The sequence below is a fragment of the Rhinoraja longicauda genome, chromosome 2 (genome assembly GCF_053455715.1).
Source record: "Rhinoraja longicauda isolate Sanriku21f chromosome 2, sRhiLon1.1, whole genome shotgun sequence".
NCBI lineage: Eukaryota > Metazoa > Chordata > Chondrichthyes > Rajiformes > Arhynchobatidae > Rhinoraja > Rhinoraja longicauda.
The window spans coordinates 6,894,915-6,912,976 of record NC_135954.1 but is presented as its reverse complement, the minus strand read 5'-3'; the positions used below and the strand labels follow the sequence as shown (position 1 = coordinate 6,912,976).

At 48.6% G+C, this 18,062-nt stretch overlaps 1 protein-coding gene across 5 annotated transcripts in view; it reads left to right on the top strand.

The window, feature by feature from the left end:
* Window positions 1-18,062, top strand: part of ripor2 (RHO family interacting cell polarization regulator 2) — a 122,868-nt gene that overhangs the window by 31,441 nt on the left and 73,365 nt on the right. The gene's annotated exons all lie outside the window — the stretch shown is intronic.

The window sequence follows — 18,062 nt, the reverse complement described above, 5'->3', positions numbered from 1 at the left end:
ACACTAGGCACAATTTACACATACACCAAGCCAATTAACCTACAAACCTGCACGTCATTGGAGTGTGGGAGGAAACCGAAGATCTCGGAGAAAACCCGCGCAGGTCACGGGGAGAGTGTACAAACTCCGTACAGACGGCACCCGTGGTCGGGATCGAACCCGGGTCTCCGGCGCTGCAAGGGCTGTACGGCAGCAACTCTACCGCTGCGCCACCGTGCCGACCCGGCGAAGAGAGATTACACGGAGAATAGAGAGGCTGAATTGTCTTCGTTTCAGTTTAGTTTATTGTCACGTGTACCGAGGTACAGTGAAAAGCTTTTTTCGTGTGCTAACCAGTCAGCGGAAAGACTCATGGACACAAAATGTGGGAGTAACTCAGCGGGTCAGGCAGCATCATTGGAGAAAAAGAATAGGTGACATTTTGGGTCGGAACCCTTGATCGGACTGCTACATTCTGAAGAAGGATTTCAACCCAAAACGTCACCTATTCTTTTTCTCCAAAGATGCTGCCTGACCCGCTGAGTTTCTCCAGCATTTAGAGTCGTAGAGTGATAGATCGTGGAAACAGGCCCTTCGGCCCAACTTGCCCACACCGACCCACAATGCCCCAGCCACACTTGTCCCACTTGCCCGCGTTTGGCCCATATCTCTCCAAACCTGTCCTATCCATGTACCTGTCTATAACAGTTCCTTAAATGTTGGGATAGTCCCAGCCCCAAATATTTGTGTCCATCTTCAGTATAAACCAGCATTTGCAGTTCCTTCCAAAACACACAGCATACATGATACAGGAAATAATGTTTAGTGAAGATAAAGTCTGCTGTGTCACGCTATGACTCTATGCCACCGTGACTCCATTAACTGAAACATACAGACTTCAACATGTTCAATGGACATTTGGACAGGTACACAGATAGGAAAGGTTTAGATTTTTTTTAGATTTAGACATACAGCGCAGAAACAGGCCCTTCGGCCCACCGGGTCCGCGCCGCCCAGCGATCCCCGCACACTAACACTATCCTACACCCACTAGGGACAATTTTTACATTTGCCCAGCCAATTAACCTACAAACCTGCACGTCTTTTGGAGTGTGGGAGGAAACAGAAGATCTCGGAGAAAACCCACGCAGGTCACGGGGAGAACATACAAACTCCGTACAGTACAGCACCTGTAGTCAGGATCGAACCTGAGTCTCTGGCGCTGCATTCGCTGTAAGGCAGCAACTCTACCGCTGCGCCACCGTGCAGCCCAATGAACCAAACACGGTCAGGCAGCAAATGGGACAAGCTTGGATGGAGCGTCTCGGTCAGCATAGAGTTGTGGGGCCGAAGGGCCTGTTTCCCATGTTGTATGACTCTATGTGAGGTAGCAACTCTACTGCCGCACCTGCGTGAGTCGGTGGAAGGATGGATCAGAGTGTGAGCATTATTGCCACGAGCGATGAAGTGGTTTACAAAGGCACCCACGTATTGCCATCGGTCTGAAGAAGGGTCCTGACCCAAAACGTCACCCATTCCCTCTTTCCTAGATGCTGCCTGACCTGCTGAGTTACTCCAGCATTTTGTGATACCTGTCCTGATCCGAAAGGCCAGTTTAGAAGGACAAAACGTATACGATTATTAAGGGGTTGGACACGTTAGAGGCAGGAAACATGTTCCCAATGTTGGGGGAGTCCAGAACCAGGGACCACAGTTTAAGAATAAGGGGTAGGCCATTTAGAACTGAGATGAGGAAAAACTTTTTCAGTCAGAGAGTTGTGAATCTGTGGAATTCTCTGCCTCAGAAGGCAGTGGAGGCCAATTCTCTGAATGCTTTCAAGAGAGAGCTGGCTAGAGCTCTTAAGGATAGCGGAGTCAGGGGGTATGGGGAGAAGGCAGGAATGGGGTACTGATTGAGAATGATCAGCCATGATCACATTGAATGGCGGTGCTGGCTCGAAGGGCTGAATGGCCTCCTCCTGTACCTATTGTCTATTGTTTATTGTCTATATAAGCGGGGACCTCAGTGAAACTCACTGAATAGTGAAAGACCTGGATAGAGTGGATGTGGAGAGGATGTTTCTACTAGTGGGAGAGTCTAGGACCAGAGGCCATAGAATTTTTAAAGGACGTTCTCTTAGGAAGGAGATGAGGAATATCTTTCGTCAGAATTCACTGCCACGGAAGGCTGTGTGTTCAGTTCATTCTAAAGCGGAGATTGAGAGATTCTTGATTAGTGCGGGTGTCAAAGATTATGGGGAGAAGGCAGGAGAATGGGGTTGGGAGGGAGAGATAGACCAGCCGTGAATGAACGGCGGAGTAGACTCGATGGGCCGAATGGCCTAATTCTGCTCCTATCACTTATGACCTGATGAAACGTCGCCCATTCCTTCTCCCCAGAGACGCTGCCTGTCCCGCTGAGTTATTTTGTGTCTATCACCGCTTGTAAACTAGCAGATGCAGTCCTTTCCTGCACACACACTTGCGTGACCTTTATCATCTGAGGAGGACACGATCTGATATCGGGGCTTGTCGCAGATAAACCTTCTCTACAAGAAGGATTAAGGCAGTGTGGTGACACTACGGTAGAGCTGCTGCCTTGCAGCGCCAGAGAGCCGGGCTCGAGAGTCAGGAGTGTTTTATTGTCACACATCCCAGACATAGAAACATAGAAAATAGGTGCAGGAGTAGGCCATTCGGCCCTTCGAGCCTGCACCGCCATTCAATATGATCATGGCTGATCATCCAACTCAGTATCCTGTACCTGCCTTCTCTCCATACCCTCTGATCCCTTTACCACAAGGGCCACATCTAACTCCCTCTTAAATATAGCCAATGAACTGGCCTCAACTACCTTCTGTGGCAGAGAATTCCACAGACTCGCCACTCTCTGTGTGGAAAAAAACGTTCTCATCTCGGTCCTAAAAGACTTCTCCCTTATCCTTAAACTGTGACCCCTTGTTCTGGACTTCCCCAACATCGGGAACAATCTTCCTGCATCTAGCCTGTCCAACCCCTTAAGAATTTTGTAAGTTTCTATAAGATCCCCCCTCAATCTTCTAAATTCCAGCGAGTACAAGCTGAGTCTATCCAGTCTTTCTTCATATGAAAGTCCTGCCATCCCAGGAATCAATCTGGTGAACCTTCTCTGTACTCCCTCTATGGCAAGAATGTCTTTCTTCAGTAAGAGTGTGGTGATTCTGTGGAATTCATTGCCACAGACGGCTGTTGAGGCCAAGTGAGTGGATATTTTTAAGGCAGAGATAGATAGATTCTTGATTAGTACGGGTGTCAGGGGTTAAGGGGAGAAGGCAGGAGAATTGGGGTTGGGGAGGGAGAGATAGATCAGCCGTGAATGAACGACGGAGTAGACTCGATGGGCCGAAAGGCCTCATTCCTCTCCTTGTGACTTGCGAACTTCCGAAACGTTCATCTATTCGAGTCCTCCGAAGATGCTGCCTAACCCCTCTGATTTACTCCAGCACTCCTCCGCTGTTGCCATGTCAACCATGCCACGCATACGTGAGAGAGAGAAGAAAAAAAATGTCACAAGGTATTTCATGTCATCTGTCAACAAAGTGGGTAGTTGGAATAGAAATCACTGGCTTTCTATTCCAGCAGAGGAGGGGAGAGAGACTGAGAGGCAAAATTCTGGAGTATGGGGCTCAGGCACTCAAAGCATTACAGAGACATTCATAGAAACATAGAAAATAGGTGCAGGAGTAGGCCATTCGGCCCTTCGAGCCTGCACCGCCATTCAATATGATCATGGCTGATCATCCAACTCAGTATCCCGTACCTGCCTTCTCTCCATACCCCCTGATCCCTTTAGCCACAAGGGCCACATCTAACTCCCTCTTAAATATAGCCAATGAACTGCCCTCAACTACCTTCTGTGGCAGAGAATTCCACAGACTCACCACTCTCTGTGTGAAAAAAAACGTTCTCATCTCGGTCCTGAAAGACTTCCCCCTTATCCTTAAACTGTGACCCCTTGTTCTGGACTTCCCCAACATCGGGAACAATCTTCCTGCATCTAGCCTGTCCAACCCCTTAAGAATTTTGTAAGTTTCTATAAGATCCCCCCTTAATCTTCTAAATTCCAGCGAGTACAAGCCGAGTCTATCCAGTCTTTCTTCATATGAAAGAAAGTGTCTTTGCCACAGAGGGCTGTGGAGAACAAGTCAATGGATATTTTTCTGGCGGAGATTGACAACTTTGATTTCTTGATTAGCTTAGTGTTGTTTAGTTTAGAGATACAGCGCGGAAACAGGCCCTTCGGCCCACCGAGTCCGCACCGACCAGAGATTCCCGCACATTAACACTATCCTACACACACTAGGGACAATTTTATACTTATACCAAGCCAATTAACCTGTACGTCTTTGGAGTGCGGGAGGAAACCGAAGATCTCGGAGAAAACTCACGCAGGTCACGGGGAGAACGTACAAACTCTGTACAGACATCTGATTAGTACGGGTGTCAGGGGCAATGGGGAGAAGGCAGGAGAATGGGGTTGAGAGGGAAAGATAGATCAGCCACGATTGAATGGCGGAGTAGGCTTGATGGGCCGAATGGCCTAATTCTTTTCCGAGAGCTTATGAATTTATGAACTTAGCAGGGAGAGGAGGGTGTGTGCAGGAAGGAACTGCAGATGCTGGTCTACACCGAAGATAGACATAAAATGCTGGAGTAACTCAGTGGGACAGGCAGCATCTCTGGAGAGAAGGAATAGGTGACGTTTTATAGACAATAGACAATAGGTGCAGGAGGAGGCCATTCGGCCCTTCGAGCCAGCACCACCATTCAATGTGATCATGGCTGATCATTCTCAATCAGTACCCCGTTCCTGCCTTCTCCCCGTACCCCCTGACTCCGCTATCCTTAAGAGCTCTATCTAGCTCTCTCTTGAATGCATTCAGAGAATTGGCCTCCACTGCCTTCTGAGGCAGAGAATTCCACAGATTTACAACTCTCTGACTGAAAAAGTTTTTCCACATCTCCGTTCTAAATGGCCTACCCCTTATTCTTAAACTGTGGCCTCTAGTTCTGGACTCCCCCCAACATTGGGAACATGTTTCCTGCCTCTAACGTTTCCAACCCCTTAATAATCGTATATGTTTCGATAAGATCCCCTCTCATCCTTCTAAATTCCAGTGTTGGTTCGAAACCCTTCTTCAGATTGAAAGTCAGAGGTGAGAGAATCTAGAGATATGGAAGGGTAAGGTGTGAAAACAACAGATCAAAGCGGATGCTGGTTAGGAAATGTAGAATGGATCATTTGTGAGATGAGGGTGAAGGTGACAACGATGCATGCAATCTGTAAAATTTAATCAGGAGGACAGTGGAACTAGTCGGAGAACTAGGGTGGGGGAGGGATGGAGAGAGAGGGAAAGCAATGGTCACTTGAAGTTAGAGAAATCATATTCATACCGCTGGGGTGTAAGCTGCCCAAGCGAAATATGAGGTGCTGTTCCTCCTATTTGCATTGAGAGAGAGGAACAGTTAGGCAGGTACATGGATAGGACGGGTTTGGAGGGATGTGGGCCAATCGCAGGCAGGTGGGACTGGTGAAGATGGCACATTGTTGGCCGGTTGAGGGCAAGTTGGGCCGAAGGGCCTGATTCCACACTGTATCACTCTGTGACTCAAGTGACTCTATTTTCACTCGTCAAAGGTTTACCTCATGATCTCTTTGGCTTCCTTGTTTATTAATGATGCAATGATTGCTGGTCTGAAAAACAAATGATGTTTGCAAAGCATTTGTTTGCGTCGGTGGTCACTGCGATTTAGCTGCCGTTTACAACAATGCTATATTCTGAATCGAATGACAAAATCCACAAATGCTGGAAACTCCAATAGTTTCGTTTAGTTTTGTTTTAGATTTAGAGATACAACGCAGAAACAGGCCCTTCGGCCCACCGGGTCCGTGCCGCCCAGCGATCCCTGCACGTTAACACTATCCTACACCCACTAGGGACAATTTTTACATTTGCCCAACCAATTACCCTACAAACCTGCACGTCTTTGGAGTGTGGGAGGAAACCGAAGATCTCGGAGAAAACCCACGCAGGTCACAGGGAGAACGTACAAACTCCATACAGACAGCACCTGTAGTCAGGATCGAACCCGGGGCTCCGGCGCTGCATTCGTTGTAAGGCAGCAACTCTACCGCTGAGGTACAGCGCAGAAACAGGCCCTTCGGCCCGCCGACCAGCGATCGCCTGTGCTCTATTCTATCCCACACACACACACTCGGGACAATTTACAGAAGCCAATTAACCTGCAAACCTGCGACTCTCCCCTGCTGACTCCAGTGCTGGAGTAACTCAGCGGGTCAGGCAGCATCTCTGGAGAACATGGAGAGGTGACGTTTCACAGAGTGCTGGAGTAACTCAGCGGGTCAGGCAGCATCTCTGGAGAACATGGAGAGGTGACGTTTCACAGAGTGCTGGAGTAACTCAGCGGGTCAGGCAGCATCTCTGGAGAACATGGATAGGTGACGTTTTGGGTCGGTACCCTTCAGGCTGACTGAATAAGAATAAAGGGTAGGCCATTTAGAACGGAGATGAGGAAAAACTTTTTCACCCAGAGAGTTGTGAATCTGTGGAATTCTCTGCCTCAGAAGGCAGTGGAGGCCAATTCTCTGAATGCATTCAAGAGAGAGCTGGATAGAGCTCTTAAGGATAGCGGAGTCAGGGGGTATGGGGAGAAGGCAGGAACGGGGTACTGATTGAGAATGATCAGCCTTGATCACATTGAATGGCGGTGCTGGCTCGAAGGGCCGAATGGCCTCCTCCTGCACCTATTGTTTATTGTCTATTGTCTATTGACTGTTGCTGCAGAAACCTTGGGGGCAGCCAAGAGTCCTCACTCAGACACCGGCACGCTGCTCCCTATGGGGGGCCTCCTGCAGCTTGAGACAGCAGCGAAAAACACCAGGCACGAGCTGTAAGGCAACAACTCTACTGCTGCGCTGCCATGGTATCTATAGGTTCAGGGTGTCAGTTAACAGGGGCACAGTCAGGAATAACTCAGCCGCTTCTCAAAGACATCGGCCAGATTAGCACCAAATCTGTTCAATGTTACCGGCCTGATGCTTGCCTCCGATTTTGTTTTGTGTTCCTAACATGTCTTTTTTTGTTTGGACGTGGCGTACCGACTCATGTTATCATATCATATCATATCATATATATGCAGCCGGAAACAGGCCTTTTCGGCCCTCCAAGTCCGTGCCGCCCAGTGATCCCCGCACACTAACACTATCCTACACCCACTAGGGACAATTTTTACATTTACCCAGCCAATTAACCTACATACCTGTACGTCTTTGGAGTGTGGGAGGAAACCGAAGATCTCGGAGAAAACCCACGCAGGTCACGGGGAGAACGTACAAACTCCTTACAGTGCAGCACCCGTAGTCAGGATCGAACCTGAGTCTCCGGCGCTGCATTCGCTGTAAAGCAGCAACTCTACCGCTGCGCTAGACCGGGGAAAGTCGAGTAGGAGTCAGCTCGGTTGTAGAAACATTATTAAAGGGGCGTAAAAGCAGATAAAGGCTGTGCAACCTGTCTCTTGGTGTCTGAAGTGGATGTGGAGAGGATGGGAGAGTCGAGGACTAGAGGTCACAGCCTCAGGATTAAAGGACGTTCCTTTAGGAAGGAGATGAGGACGTTCTTTCTTCAGTCAGAGGGTGGGGTGAATCTGTGGAATTCATTGCCACAGACGGCTGTGGAGGCCAAGTCAATGGATATTTTTAAGGCATAGATAGATTCTTGATTAGTGCCGGTGTCAGGGGTTATGGGGAGAAGGCAGGAGAATGGGGCTAGGAGGGAGAGATAGATCAGCCATGAATGAATGGCGGAGTGGACTTGATGGGCCGAATGGCCTAATTCTACTCCTATCACTTATGACCTGATGGAACGTCACCCATTCCTTCTCTCCAGAGATGCTGCCTGTCCCGCTGAGTTACTCCAGCATTTTGTGTCTGTCTCCGGTGTAAACTAGCAGATGCAGTTCCTTCTCGCACACACACTTAGACAATAGACAATAGGTTCAGGAGGAGGCCATTCAGCCCTTCGAGCCAGCACCGCCATTCAATGCGATCATGGCTGATCACTCTCAATCAGTACCCCGTTCCAGCCTTCTCCCCATACCCCCTCACTCCGCTATCCTTAAGAGCTCTATCCAGCTCTCTCTTGAAAGCATCCAACGAACTGGCCTCCACTGCCTTCTGAGGCAGAGAATTCCACACCTTCACCACTCTCTGACTGAAAAAGTTCTTCCTCATCTCCGTTCTAAATGGCCTACCCCTTATTCTTAAACTGTGGCCCTTGCGTGACCTTTATCATCTGAGACGGACACGATCTGATATCGGGGCTTGTCGCAGATAAACCTTCTCTACAAGAAGGATTAGGGCGGCGCGGCGCGGTGACCCAACGGTAGAGCTGCTGCCTTGCAGCGCCAGAGAGCCGGGCTCGAGAGTCACGAGTGTTTTATTGCCACACGTCCCGGACAGTACAATGGGATTCTTACTTGCAGCAGCACAACACAACATGTAAACATAGTGATTTATTGACAAAATGCTGGAGTAACTCAGCAGGTCAGGCAGCATCTCGGGAGTGAAGGAATGGGTGACGTTTCGGGTCGAGACCCTTCTTCAGTCTGACTATTGATTGACTATTGACATTTTGTGAATAAACCGATTTGTACCAGCATCTGCAGTTATTTTCGTATACTACTATGTAAACATAGTCCACTGTAAACAATGTGATATAATACAATGTCAATAAATGACAAACTAAACATAGACACAAAATGGGCACTTCCCTGGTCCACTCGTCCCTTCCCACCCAAACCACCCCCTCCCCAGGTACCTTCCCCTGCAACTGCAGGAGATGCAACACCTGTCCCTGTACCTCCCCCCTCGACTCCGTCCAAGGACCCCGACAGTCCTTTCAGGTGAGGCAGAGGTTCACCTGCACCTCCTCCAACCTCATCCACTGCGAATGCTTTCACTCCAACTATCTTCGGTGTCAACATTTGGCGGTGGCGCAGCGGTAGAGTTGCCGCCTTACAGCGGCAGAGACCACGCGTTCGATCCTGACTACGGGTGCTCTCCGTGCGGAGTGTGTACGTTCTCCCCGTGACCTGCGTGGGATTTCCCCGGGTGCTCCTACACTCCAAAGACGGACAGGTTTATAGGTTAGTCTGAAGATGGGTCTCATCAGTCTGAAGAAGGGTCTCATCAGTCTGAAACATAGAAACATAGAATATAGGTGCAGGAGTAGGCCATTCGGCCCTTTGAGCCTGCACCGCCATTCAATATGATCATGGCTGAAGAAGGGTCTCATCAGTCTGGAAGAAGGGTCTCGACCCGAAACGTCACCCATTCCTTCTCTCCTAGATGCTGCCTGACCCGCTGAGTTACTCCAGCATTTTGTGATACCTTCGGTTTATAGGTTATTTAGCTTTAGTAAGATTTTAAATCATCCCCGTCCACTCCCTCTTCTCCCCTCTCCCATCGGGCAAGAGGTACAGAAGTGTGAAAACGCACACCTCCAGATTCAGGGGCAGTTTCTTCCCGGCTGTTATCAGGCAACTGAACCATCCTACCACAACCAGAGAGCAGTGCTGAACTACTATCTACCTCATTGGTGACCGTCGGACTATCTTTGGCTTTACCTTGCACTAAACGTTATTCCCGTATCACTGTGGATGACTCGATTGCAATCATGTATTGTCTTTCCGTTGACTGGTCAGCACGCAACAAAAGCTTTTCACTGTAGCTCGGTACACGTGACAATAAACAATAGACAATAGACAATAGACAATAGGTGCAGGAGGAGGCCATTCGGCCCTTCGAGCCAGCACCGCCATTCAATGTGATCATGGCTGATCATTCTCAATCAGTACCCCGTTCCTGCCTTCTCCCCATACCCCCCTGACTCCGCTATCCTTAAGAGCTCTATCTAGCTCTCTCTAAAACTAACGTGGGTAGGATAGTGTTAGTGTGCGGGGATCGCTGGTCGGCGCGGACTACGGTTCCGCTCTGTGTCTCGAAACCAAAAAAAACTAAGCCGAAGGTGGGTCTCGACCCGGAACGTCACCCTTTCCATCTCTCCAGAGATGTGGCCCGTCCCGCTGAGTTACATCGAAACAGAGAAAACAGGCGCAGGAGAAGGCCATTCGGCCCTTCGAGCCAGCACCGCCATTCAATGTGATCGCGGCTGATCATTCCCAATCAGCACCCCCGATCCTGCCTTCTCCCTGGATCCCTTGATTCCGTAGTCACGAGTTCCGTGGTCTTCGGTCTCAGCTGAACTAGACTTTGTCTGCAAACATATTTTTGCGGAATATGGGTCTTATGCAATGCTGTGCACTGATTGATCTATTTTTGAGTTATAAAACCGTTCCGTTGGTTGGAATGTCTAAATAAACAGCTGTGGAACACTGAAGCTTGCAAGGCAATATGGCAGCTGACACTTGCCTGGTCTTTACTAACACATGATAGGGAATCCTAGGATCACCCAGCAGGGATATTTCCCCCCCCCCCCCCCCCCTCCCCCCCCCCCCCCCCCCCCCCCCACCTCTCTCTCTCTAAATTATCCCTCTGGGCACAACTGCTTTTAGCTCCAGTCAGTTTTGCAGACAGCAACTGGGTGCAGAAGACTGAAGGAGTTCTCTGTGAGACGTCTTGTTTGATGGTGGCGGCAGGCGGACGAGCTGGTGCCTGTCTCCATGTCTGGATGAGGCGAAGAGATTTTTTCGAGGGTGCACTAACCCGTGGAGTGCGTTAGAGGGGGATCTCTCAGTGGGTGAGAATCTGAACATGTCTGTGTAGCTGCACTTGTTAGTCCAAGGGTGAGTGGGTGAACCTCTCCCTGAAGAAGGGTCCCGAAACGACCACCCGAGACTTCGCCTGCTCCTTCTCCCCAGAGACACCGCCCGTGCTGGTATTTCGCGTCTACCTTCGTGAGTAAGCCAGCATCAGCCGTCCCGTCCCGCACTGGCTGACTCTGTTCCGTGAGGAATGAGTGCGGCGATCGCTCACACCGTGGTGGCGCGGCGGTAGAGTTGCCGCCTCACAGCGCCGGAGACCCCGGTTCGACCCCGACCACGCTGGGTGCTGTCTGCTCGGAGTTTGCACGTTCTCCCCATGATCTGCGTGGGTTTTATCCGTTCCTCCCACGCTCCAAAGATTGGCGCCGGTAACAATTGTAAATCGTCCCTGGATAATGTTCGCATACAGGTGATCGCCGGGTGAAACAGTTCCTTCTCACCTCAGTTTTAAATGGCCTCCCCTTTATTCTAAGACTGTGTGTGGCCCCTGGGTCTGGACTCCCCCAACATTGGGAACATGTTTCCTCCATCTAGCTTGTCCAGTCCTTTAATCATTTTACATGTCTCTATAAGATCCCCCTCTCATCCTTCTAATAGTTTAGTTTAGTCTAGTTTAGCTTATGTTCTTTTCTTGTCACGTGTCCAGAGGTCCAGTGATAATCTTTTTGTTGTAAAGTGCAGTGCTGTTCCATGTAATACCAATTGCAATTCAACGACAAAGTAAGATACAAACAGACCCCTTGGAGCTAAAACAGCCTTTTTAAAAGATTTCTAGAGGGATGTGTGTCTGTTACTCAGCTTGTTTTAGTCATGTCATTATTATCTGATGCATCTTCTGGGGAGAATTTGTCCCCAGGACATGGTCCATACGGCACTGATCGCACAGCAGTAGAGTTGCCGCCTCACAGCGCCGGAGACCCGGGATCGATCCCGACCACGGGTGCTGTCTGTGCGGAGTTTGCACGTTCTTCCCGTGACCTGCGTGGGTTTTATTCGTGGTGCTCGGAGTTTCCTCCCACGCTCCAAAGATTGGCACCGGTAAAAACTGTAAATCGTCCCTGGATAATGTTAACATAAGGGGATCGCTGGTCGGCGCGGACTTGGTGGGCCGAAGAGCCTGTTCCCACACTGTATCTCTTACATAAACTGAGCTAAACTGGATTTAGTGTTGTGTAATGATCCTGATCTGATAAGGGGACTAGAGGTAAAAGAGCCATTAGGAGGCAGTGATCACAACATGATAAGTTTTACTCTGCAAATGGAAAGGCAGAAGGGAAAATCGGAAGTGTCAGTATTACAGTATAGCAAAGGGGATTACAGAGGCATGAGGCGGGAGCTGGCCAAAATTGACTGGAAGGAAGCCCTAGCAGGGAAGACGGTAGAACAGCAATGGCAGGTATTCCTGGGAATAATGCAGAGGTTGCAGGATCAATTTATTCCAAAGAGGCGGAAAGACTCTAAGGGGAGTAAGAGACACCTGTGGCTGACAAGGGAAGTCAGGGACAGCATAAAAATTAAGGAGAGGAAGTATAACATAGCAAAGAAGAGTGGGAAGACAGAGGATTGGGACTCTTTTAAAGAGCAACAAAAGTTAACTAAAAAGGCAATACGGGGAGAAAAGATGAGGTACGAGGGTAAACTAGCCAATAATATAAAGGAGGATAGCAAAAGTTTTTTTAGGTACGTGAAGAGGAAAAAAATAGTCAAGGCAAATGTGGGTCCCTTGAAGGCAGAAGCAGGGGAATTTATTATGGGGAACAAAGAAATGGCAGACGAGTTAAACCGTTACTTTGGATCTGTCTTCACTGAGGAAGATACACACAATCTCCCAAATGTTCTAGGGGCTGGAGAACCTAGGGTGATGGAGAAACTGAAGGAAATCCACATTAGGCAGGAAATGGTTTTGGGTAGACTGATGGGACTGAAGGCTGATAAATCCCCAGGGCCTGATGGTCTGCATCCCAGGGTACTTAAGGAGGTGGCTCTAGAAATAGTGGAAGCAATGGAGATCATTTTTCAATGTTCTATAGATTCAGGATCAGTTCCTGTGGATTGGAGGATAGCAAATGTTATCCCACTTTTTAAGAAAGGAGGGAGAGAGAAAACGGGTAATTATAGACCAGTTAGTCTGACATCAGTGGTGGGGAAGATGCTGGAGTCAATTATAAAAGACGAAATTGCTGAGCATTTGGATAGCAGTAACAGGATCATTCCGAGTCAGCATGGATTTACGAAGGGGAAATCATGCTTGACAAATCTACTGGAATTTTTTGAGGATGTAACTAGGAAAATTGACAGGGGAGAGTCAGTGGATGTGGTGTACCTCGACTTTCAGAAAGCCTTCGACAAGGTCCCACATAGGAGATTAGTGGGCAAAAATAGGGCACATGGTATTGGGGGTAGGGTACTGACATGGATAGAAAATTGGTTGACAGACAGAAAGCAAAAAGTGGGGATAAATGGGTCCCTTTCGGAATGGCAGGCAGTGACCAGTGGGGTACCGCAAGGCTCGGTGTTGAGACCCCAGCTATTTACGATATACATTAATGACTTAGACGAAGGGATTAAAAGTACCATTAGCAAATTTGCAGATGATACTAAGCTGGGGGGTAGTGTGAATTGTGAGGAAGATGCAATAAGGCTGCAGGGTGACTTGGACAGGTTGTGTGAGTGGGCGGATACATGGCAGATGCAGTTTAATGTAGATAAGTGTGAGGTTATTCACTTTGGAAGTAAGAATAGAAAGGCAGATTATTATCTGAATGGTGTCAAGTTAGGAGGAGGGGGAGTTCAACGAGATCTGGGTGTCCTAGTGCATCAGTCAATGAAAGGAAGCATGCAGGTACAGCAGGCAGTGAAGAAAGCCAATGGAATGTTGGCCTTCATAACAAGAGGAGTTGAGTATAGGAGCAAAGAGGTCCTTCTACAGTTGTACCGGGCCCTGGTGAGACCGCACCTGGAGTACTGTGTGCAGTTTTGGTCTCCAAATTTGAGGAAGGATATTCTTGCTATGGAGGGCGTGCAGCGGAGGTTCACTAGGTTAATTCCCGGAATGGCGGGACTGTCGTATGTTGAAAGGCTGGAGCGATTGGGCTTGTATACACTGGAATTTAGAAGGATGAGGGGGGATCTTATTGAAACATATAAGATAATTAGGGGATTGGACACATTAGAGGCAGGAAACATGTTCCCAATGTTGGGGGAGTCCAGAACAAGGGGCCACAGTTTAAGAATAAGGGGTAGGCCATTTAGAACGGAGATGAGGAAGAACTTTTTCAGTCAGAGAGTGGTGAAGGTGTGGAATTCTCTGCCTCAGAAGGCAGTGGAGGCCAGTTCGTTGGATGCTTTCAAGAGAGAGCTGGATAGAGCTCTTAAGGATAGCGGAGTGAGGGGGTATGGGGAGAAGGCAGGAACGGGGTACTGATTGAGAGTGATCAGCCATGATCGCATTGAATGGCGGTGCTGGCTCGAAGGGCTGAATGGCCTCCTCCTGCACCTATTGTCTATTGTCTATTGTCTAAACTATGCTGATATTGTAGGGACTGCAGATGCTGGTTTACACCAACTAGACTAAACTAAACTAAACTAAACTACCCCATGTTTACTGATAGTTGTAACCAATGCCAAACGGAATCATTATATGGAAGAAAGACACAAAGTCCTGGAGTAACTCGGGAGAAGAACAAGATGCCGTCTGACCTGCTGAGTAACTCGGGAGAAGAACAAGATGCCGTCTGACCCGCTGAGTAACTCGGGAGAAGAACAAGATGCCGTCTGACCCGCTGAGTAACTCGGGAGAAGAACAAGATGCCGTCTGACCCGCTGAGTAACTCGGGAGAAGAACAAGATGCCGTCTGACCCGCTGAGTAACTCCAGCACTTTGTGTCTATATCTTCCATATAACGATTCTGTTTGGCATTGAGTATAACTACCAGAAAACATATATAGAAACATAGAAACATAGAAAATAGGTGCCCCAGAGACCCCGGTTCGATCCTGACTACGGGTGCTGTCTGTACGGAGTTTGTACGTTCTCCCTGTGAACTGTGTAGGTTTTCACCGGGTGCTCCAGTTTCCTCCCACACTCCAAAGGTTTGTAGGTGAATTGGCTTCGGTAAAGTTGCCTATTGTCTATAGTCTATTGCCTATTGCCTATTGTCTATTGCTTATAGTATTGCCTATTGTCTATAGTCTATTGTCTATTGCCTATTGTCTATTGCCTATTGTCTGGAGTCTATTGTCTATTGCCTATAGTCTATTGCCTATTGCCTATTGTCTATAGTCTATTGCCTATAGTCTAGTCTATAGTCTATTGCCTATAGTCTAGTCTATAGTCTATTGCCTATAGTCTATTGCCTATAGTCTATTGCCTATAGTCTATTGCCTATAGTCTATTGCCTATTGTCTATTGCCTATAGTCTATTGCCTATTGCTTATTGTCTATAGTCTATTGCCTATAGTCTAGTCTATAGTCTATTGCCTATAGTCTATTGCCTATAGTCTATTGCCTATAGTCTATTGCCTATAGTCTATTGCCTATAGTCTATTGCCTATTGTCTATTGCCTATAGTCTATTGCCTATAGTCTATTGCCTATAGTCTATTGCCTATAGTCTATTGCCTATAGTCTATTGCCTATTGCCTATTGTCTATTGTCTAGTCTATAGTCTATTGCCTATAGCCTATAGTCTATTGCCTATAGTCTATTGCCTATAGCCCATTGCCTATTGTCTATTGTCTACTGCCTATAGTCTATAGTCTATCGACTATTGTCTATATCTCAGTCAGCAGGTGCATGAGGTTATAGAGGGTGAGATAGATCGGCCAGGATTGAATTTTTGGAGTGTGGGAGAAATCCAGAGCACCCGGAGAAAACCCACGCAGGTCACGGGGAGAAGGTACAGACTCCGTACAGACAGGCACCGGTAGTCAGGATGGAACCCGGGTCTCTGGCGCTGTGAGGCAGCAACTCTACCGCTGCGCCACCGTGCCGCTCTCTTTGTTGTCTGTTTACTATCAGCTGAGAGAGGATGTGATGACGGTTAAACTGGCTCTAGTACATTGCCCTGAGATGGTTTATCTTGCTCATATTACTAAAGCCCCGACCCCTGCCGGGTTGTTGGTCTTCATCACATGCTGCACCCAACAGAACAATAGTCCCATTTAATGTCGAAGCCTTAACCTTGTGACGTTACTGCCTCGCGCGTGACTGAGATGTGCCGTGGGTCAAAGAGACCTTTCTTACATCTATATACTAAAAACTCTCGTTTGTTTGTTTGTTTGTTCCTGAACTACAGCCGAAACGGTACACGATAGCGCGACAATTTTAGGCCCACCTTACTCACCGTCGTCCCTTTGGTGCTAATGGAAGACGTTTCATTGAAGTCGGTGTTATATTTTTAAAGTTATTCACATTTTAAACATAAAAACATAGAAACATAGAAAATAGGTGCAGGAGGAGGCCATTCAGCCCTTCGAGCCGGCACCATCATACATTGTGATCACGGCTGATCATCCACAATCAGTAACCCGTGCCTGCCTTCTCCCCATATCCCTTGATTCCACTAGTCCCTAGAGCTCTATCTAACTCTCTTAAGTTCATCCAGTGAAGTTTAAATCTATCTCCTCGGGAGGGAGGGAGGAGGGAGGGAGGGAGGACGGTGGAGGGAGGGGAGGGGAGGGAGGAGTGTGGAGGGAGGGGGGGGGGAGGGAGGGGGGAGGAAGGAGGGTGGAGGGAGGAGGGTGGAGGGAGGGAGGGAGAGGAGGGGGGATAAGGGGGGTTGAGGGGGATGGAGTGGGGGGGAGGGGAAGGAGTGGGAGGGGGGAGTGAGAGATCCAGGGGAGCCCCAGGCTGCTGCAGGGCCTCCAGCCATGGCCGACCAGCGACCCCACGTCCCTCTCCTCTCCTCTCCTCTCCTCTCCTCGCCCGTCCACCTTTGTTCCCCAGGGTGGGGGGGAAGTGGGAGCCTCCCACAGCTGACCCGTTCGATGGACGGGCCAGACCCAGGGTTCCCTCTCCTCTCCTCCGGCCTCACTCCTCGCCCCTCCCGCCCGTCGTTGTCGTTGTCGTCGTCTGTTCCACCCTCCCAGATGCATGGCGGGAGAGGCTGGTCCATGACATCAGTTGGCGGAAACACAAAAAACACGATTACGATCGATCCAGTTACAGAGTGCAGATACACGATAAGGGAATAACGTTCGGTGCAAGGTAAAGCCAGCAGGGTCCAAGCAAGGATAGTCCGAGGGTCACCAATGAGGTAGATAGTAGTTCAAGACTGCTCTCTGGTTGTGGTAGGATGGTTCAGTTGCCTGATAACAGCCGGGAAGAAACTGTCCCTGAATCTGGAGGTGTGCGTTTTCACGCTTCTATACCTTTTGCCTGATGGGAGAGGGGAGAAGAGGGAGTGGCCGGGGTGAGACTGGTCCTTGATTATGCTGCTGGCCTTGCCGAGGCAGCGTGAGGTGTAGATGGAGTCGATGGAAGGGAGGTCGGTTTGTGTGATGGTCTGGGCTGCGTCCACAACTCTGCAATTTCTTGCGGTCTTGGATGGAGCTGTTCCCCAACCGAGCCCCGGCAGAAAGTCTTCTCTCAAATTAGAGGCTCAGATCAAATATTATTAATTGATATTCATGTGTTAGTGAATTATGAATAATTTCTAGTCACAGCTGCTCTGATCCACATTTTTTCTTCAGTGTATCGTTGCAACTTTCCATTTATTCCAGACTTTAAATGTGTCATATTTTTGCTATTTTAATTATTCACCCAGTTCAAAATTGTCCATCTCTATCCAGATCATTGCATTAAACGTTCATAAGACATAGGAGCTGATTTAGGCCTATTCGGCCCATCTAGTCTATTCTGCCATTCAATAGACAATAGGTGCAAGAGTAGTCACTCCAGTCTTTCAACATACGACAGTCCCGCCATTCCGGGAATTAACCTAGTGAACCTACGCTGCACGCCCTCAATAGCAAGAATATCCTTCCTCAAGGCAGGAACGGGGTACTGATTGAGAATGATCAGCCACGAACACAGTGAATGGTGGTGCTGGCTCGAAGGGCCGAATGGCCTCCTCCTGCACCTATTGTCTATTGACTATGTGTAGTCTCTTCTCTGATAGACACAAGATGAAAGATTGGAGCGACTAGCCTTGTATACACTGGAATTTAGAAGGATGAGAGGGGATCTTATCGAAACGTATAAGATTATTAAGGGGTTGGACACATTAGAGGCAGGAAACA